This window comes from Crinia signifera, chromosome 7, assembly GCF_055691185.1.
Source record: "Crinia signifera chromosome 7, ASM5569118v1, whole genome shotgun sequence".
Classification (NCBI taxonomy): domain Eukaryota; kingdom Metazoa; phylum Chordata; class Amphibia; order Anura; family Myobatrachidae; genus Crinia; species Crinia signifera.
The window spans coordinates 52,153,708-52,159,697 of record NC_139223.1 but is presented as its reverse complement, the minus strand read 5'-3'; the positions used below and the strand labels follow the sequence as shown (position 1 = coordinate 52,159,697).

Genomic DNA, 5,990 nt, shown 5'->3' with positions numbered 1-5,990 from the left:
ATCTTCCATCTCCTTGTGTGTGTCAACTTCACCGCTGGACACTCAATTAAATCACGTGCCCGGGTCACCAGGACGTCAAGCTCCCGCGGTTCATATGCCATGTTTCGTGTTGTTGGTTCCCGTGTTGCCCCACTGCGGCCACGGGCACGGGCACTGGCACTGCCACGGCCACGGCCACCGGTTGCTGTACCTGAAGTGCTGGGCTGGCTACTCTGTTGGGAAGCCACCTGCTGTGTTCCCAATGATTCTGCTGAAGCTGAGGATGGCCCAGCTGCTGATTGGCCTGATGTTGATGGGCCATCTGGGTCCTCTGGGTTGAGGGGGACATAGGTGGTGTTGGCCTCCATGCGGGACAACAGATTCTGCACCACCTGGTCTTCCTCTGACTCTGAGCCTGGCATGTTTGCAACAAGTGTTTGCCTTTCTAGGACTACTTTAAATACTATTTCTGTAATTGGCGTTAATCAGCTGCAACCTGCGTTCCGTACGCCAGCGTCAACCGTGCGGCGCATACGGGCCGCCCCTTGGTGTTGAAAAATATTTACAAAAAACCTGGCAAACTCAGTAAGTCTGATTTATTAGCTAAATGCAGATTCCAACACCAATGACCAAATACAACTGAGGTCAGACATGACATGTATATTTGAATGTACTTCTGTACTGTGCACTTGTTTGCTATGTAGTACAACTGACACTACCCATTCCATATGTCAATCCAGTCCACCACTTAGCCACAAGTAATCAGTGCTAGCATCCAAATCACATGTGAAAGCACTCCAAATTCAGGCTGGATGCTAGCTACTTTTCATTCCACCTCTGTAGTATGGCCCAGTAGAAGGTAAGTGTACACATGGCACCATGGCGTAATTTTGGGAAAAGGTCTGCCACTATTTGCTATGTTTCTGTTGCATAGCTTTCATTATAAAATAGCTGTTTAGTACCTTGTTGAGTTAGGTGTAAGTGTCTAGTGCTGCAGACTATTTCACCTGGTGCTTATATCCATGTTTGGTGAATGTTATAGATTATATATAATGTGTTTACATCTTAGTTTAGACTGTGTGTTTAGGATGGGGGTGCGATGCAATGGGTTAGCCGTATGTTCGGGCGCATACACGCTGTTAGTGTAAAAATGAACAATAAAGCTAATACCAAATATCACTCTAACCAACCAATGACAGCACATGATTGTTTGATTAGTGCCACTCCTAAAATGGCTGCCTACCAGCGTGCAGAACCCTTCTCCACTGCGGAGCTACTGGCGCTGGTGGGAGTGATGGAGCGGAGACTGGGGCAGGCAGGCCCCTTCATCTCCAATAGGGATAAGCGCCGGGCATATGTTGCGGCCCGGCGCCGCATATTCGCCCGCACTCATGTGCGGAGGACCATCGCCCAACTGGAGAGGCGATGGTCCGACCTGCGGAGGCGGGAGCCGGATCGTCTGCAGGCTCTGAGGCGGCGTCTGCAACGCTGTAAGTATTTTCGCCAAATACCTATAAATTACAGTGGCCAGGATTCGGTCTGCTTCAAAAGTGTTAAAATGGAGAGTAACAAACAGGCAGCCAATCAGCTCCTACCTGGCATTTTACAACTACAGTCTGTGACATGACAGGAAGGATCTGATTGGCTGCGTGTTTATCACTCTACATTGTATCACTTTTGAAGGCTAGTGCATCTAGGCCAGTGAGTGTTTGCATTTTAACATTATTTAATATTAATATTACATGAGGTCAATTGGGTGTTTATGACATAGAAAAGCCATATACTATATGTGTGATATATAACACATATATAATGTGGTTATGATATGTACTTGTTAGAGTAATTTAAATGTGAAATGACACTCACCCATTTTGTTTGTTTAACCCACAGCGCGGGAGAGAGCCAGACAGGCCCGTCAGGAGGCCCAGGAGGTGGGCAGTGCGGAGGCCAGACAGGAGGTGGGCAATGAGGAGGACTCCCAGGAGGTGCCCATTGAGGAGGCCAGACAGGAGGTGGCCATTGAGGAGGAGTCACAGGCCCACAGTTACGTGACAGAGGAGGACACGGAGGAGGCACAGGAGGTCGGCCAGGAGGTCGAAGTGGAGGAGGAGGAGGTGCCCCTACCCCTGGACGATGTGCCACCACCTCCCAATGTGGAGGATGAGGACCTGGTGGAGCTGCCTGGCAGGGGTAAGTAGACATAATGCTTCATTACTGAGTTAGGTACAGGTTGTTATGTCGCACAGCTGATTCAATTTTCCTATAATATAGTAAAGAGTAGTCCCAAAAAATGGAAAACAACAGACACACTTTGGTCTTATAGGCCCATGCTGCAAACGTGCAATCTGGATGCTCATGTAGGTGATGAGTCTTAATTTATGGATGCTCTTTGTATAGAAGCAACAATAAAACATCAATGGAATATGGGCAGGCCTGATTTATACTGGAGTCCCATGTGGGCAGTTTGCATGGGCCCCCCTCTAGCCAGTGTGCCCGTGTTGTTGTCATGTATTTTTGTAAGGTATTATGTATGATGGATTGACCTTAGAAATTGTTTGGTGTATGGAAGCGGATTAGTGCTGCACTTTCACCTATGTGGCAAATGTGACAAGGAATCATGAAGTAATGGGAAGAGGGAGTAGCCTAGCATTTTCCTGTGGTATCTATTCTATCTATTCGATATATCTATCATGCAGTTTAGCTATTAAGCAGTAACATGCAGGTATATATGTATGGGTCAATGTGGCATGTTGTAGTGGGTGTATGTTTTGAGTTGAGTGAGGAGTCTTTGGCCAGGAGAAGTGTGAGTGATCCTCAAGTGTGGTTCTGTTTTTGATATATAGATTGTGAAATGTATATGTCACACAAGTGTGTGTGTGTGGTCAGGGGAGCCGAGAGAGGGGGGGAGCAGGTACTAATTACCCGGGCCCAGGCTTGCTGAAGGGGCCCCGCAGGGGCCCTGGTTCGACCCCTCCCTTCCCCCTCCGTCCCTCCCGGGTATCACCAGTAGCACACACTTCTACAGCATGTGCTGTTCTGACAGCAGGCTCAGCATGAGTGTCTCACTGACAGCGTGAGAGGTCATGCTGAGCCTGCTGTCAGCACAGCACATACTGTAGGTGTGTGCTGCGTCTGAGATTACAGGTTTTAGAGTTTTCTTTTACCCACCTCTAAACATTTTGGGGGTGTGGCCTAAGTGTGGGAGGTGCCCACACCACACACACTTAGGCCACACCCCCAAAATTTTACCGGGGCCCGGCATTCCTCTCGGCTGCCCTGTGTGTGGTGGCAGCATCATGATCATATATTTGATGACATAACATACAAGAGTGGATAAGGCTTTTTTTGTATGTATGATTTCTCATGGTGTAGGTCATGGGTCTTCAACCTTTGGCCCTCCAGATGTTGTGAAACTACATGTTCCAACATGCATTGCCACATTTTTTCCTATAAGAGCATGCCAAAAAACCTCAGGGCATGCTGGGACATGTAGTTCCACAACATCTGGAGGGCCACAGGTTGAAGACCTGTGGTGTAGGTACTTAGGATTGACTGTACAAGGTGTACGTGAGTAGCATAATTAATGTTGTACCCCCTTTCTCATGCACACAGATTACCAGGAGCCACCCCAGGGAGTAAGAGGGGCTCTCATGAGCTTAAGGGAGGACCTGAGGCGGATGACCGCTCATGTGGAGGACCTCTGTGTCCTGCTGCTGGACGAGTGATGGTGGTCCATTTGTTTTATTTGTTTGAATAAAAGTTTGCCGTTGTTTAAGAAGTTGTCTGTGTGTTATTTTAGTATTTAACATTAAAAGTATAAAAAGCATTTAAAACACAAACATGTGGATGTTTAGATATGTACACAGCAAAAGGGTAGATAACATTTTTATCCACATAGGGAATGTTAGGGTTAATGTATAGTGCTTGTAAGTGTTTAAGGATCAATTAGCTAAATAACAGATGACCAGGAGCAACAATCTGTTCTCAAAGTGGTTTGATAATTGCATAAGTGTGTCATGTGATCTATTTGGGAACTCAGATAACAGTAGTCTTGTTGTTTGCGTAAGTACACCGCATCTGTGCGTAGTGGCCGGTTCGCGTCCGTTCTGACGCGGGAAGGCCGTGCATACGCGGTCAAACCGTGCAGAATCGGAGTGTTTCCCCCGCACACGCATGGTTTGTATGTCGTCCGTACACACGCCCTGTTCTTAAAGAGTGAGTCCGTCCGAATGCGGAGGACACGTGGGCGTTTCTACGGACGATGCCCGCACGCTGCCGCACAGCGTGGCGTGCGGCCCGCACCGTAAGAATTCGGGAATATCCGCACCGATCAGAATAAGGGCCCATATCCGGTGTTCACACTGTTAGAGACCTGTAGGGGTTAAGTGCATCTAAGGGATGCTAAATACATATCATTCGATATTACCTAATCGCCGGATGTTATTACATGATATTAGATGAGTTCCTAGGGCGGGATGTTGTAACATCCGCGCCCATTATCGCCGGACATCGCATTTTTAATAACGGCATATGCTATAACATATGCCGTTATTCATGCAAGGGACAGCTCTTGCGGTAAGAGCTGTCCCTTGCGATGCGGTGCCGGCGCTGGACTTCCGGGTCTGTGACCCGGGAGTCCATCTGCGCATGCGCAGACCCCGGCGCCGGCCGCAGGGCACGCTGGGAGGGATCCGTGACGGATCCCTCAAACAGCGCTGCGGTAAGAAGCCCATAGGCTTCTGCAGGGATTCGCCAGCTTTAGCTGGCGATTCCCTCCGCAGCGCTGACACTGCGGAGGCGCCATATAGCATATAGAAATGCGGTAGAAACCCCGAAAACGGGGTTTTTACCGCATTTCTGCTATATAGCATCCCGCCCCTAATCACATAAGTTAGAATGTATGTTTTTGCTGTATATGGGATACATGTTAGATATAGGTATAGAGGCGTACTGGACTGAGTTTTTTCTCCAATTACACAAACGATGGTACACATATACTTCATTTATCAGGGACTATGTCATAGCACCTACATAATAGCAATTTAAAGCTGGATTTGGAACTACTGGCATATTGTAAGTTACACATAATGATACAATTCATATTAGGAAAGCACCTACAAAGTTACAATTTAAAGCTGTATTCAGAACTACCAGCATACTATATGTTACACATAATGATACAGTTCATATTGCAGGAGCATCAGCACTCATTGGAAATAATGCTAGTACAATTTAGTTCAGATTCTTATGGGACAATTATTGTGCTTATTTTTAACAATTCCACCAATTAAAGGGCCTTATTTTGGTTCATTCTTTCTGACAAAATCCTTCTTAGATGGGCAAAACCATGTGCACTGCAGGTGAGGCAGGTGTTACTTGTGCAGAGAGAATTAGATTTGGGTGGGGTTTTACTTCAAAGTGAGATCTATATTGCAGTGTAAAAATAAAGCAGTCAGTATTTTACCTGCACAGAAACAAAATTACTCACCCAAATCTAATTCTCTCTGCACATGTTACATCTGCCCCCCCTGCAGTGCACATGGTTTTGTCCATCTAAGAAGGATTTTGTCAGAAAGAATGAACCAAAATAAGGCCCAAAGTGACATATTACACCTACAGCCATTTTCTACCACATCAACACTCAAACGAGTAGAGTAAACAACAATTCAAGATGTTTATCCAGAAGTGTGTCAAAAAGACAAGAATAATTTGTGATATATCATAAAGAGAGATAAAGTAGTGGCTCTATAAGAATAAAAGATAAAAATTTATAAATTTATGATCCTAACGGGTGTAGTGAAGAATATATTAGGTCATCCTAAAAAAGATACTATGTCCACGTTTTCATTAAGACCTTGTGGGTGCAGGGAATTCAGTGAGTAGATCCAGAAGGTTTCCCTTCTTGACAGAGTGAGATCTCTGTCACCACCTCTGGGGTTTTCCAAGATCGCACTATTAAATAAAGGATTAAAATTTGCTCTGGATAACCATATGGACAAATTTAATCTATT

At 46.0% G+C, this 5,990-nt stretch overlaps 1 long non-coding RNA gene across 1 annotated transcript; it reads left to right on the top strand.

The window, feature by feature from the left end:
- Positions 1 to 513: 513 nt before the first annotated feature.
- On the top strand, positions 514 to 3,814 carry LOC146019444 (uncharacterized). The gene is made up of 3 exons (XR_014450545.1): positions 514 to 838; positions 1,870 to 2,169; positions 3,592 to 3,814. It is a non-coding gene; the product is annotated as an uncharacterized LOC146019444 (long non-coding RNA).
- Positions 3,815 to 5,990: the final 2,176 nt, after the last annotated feature.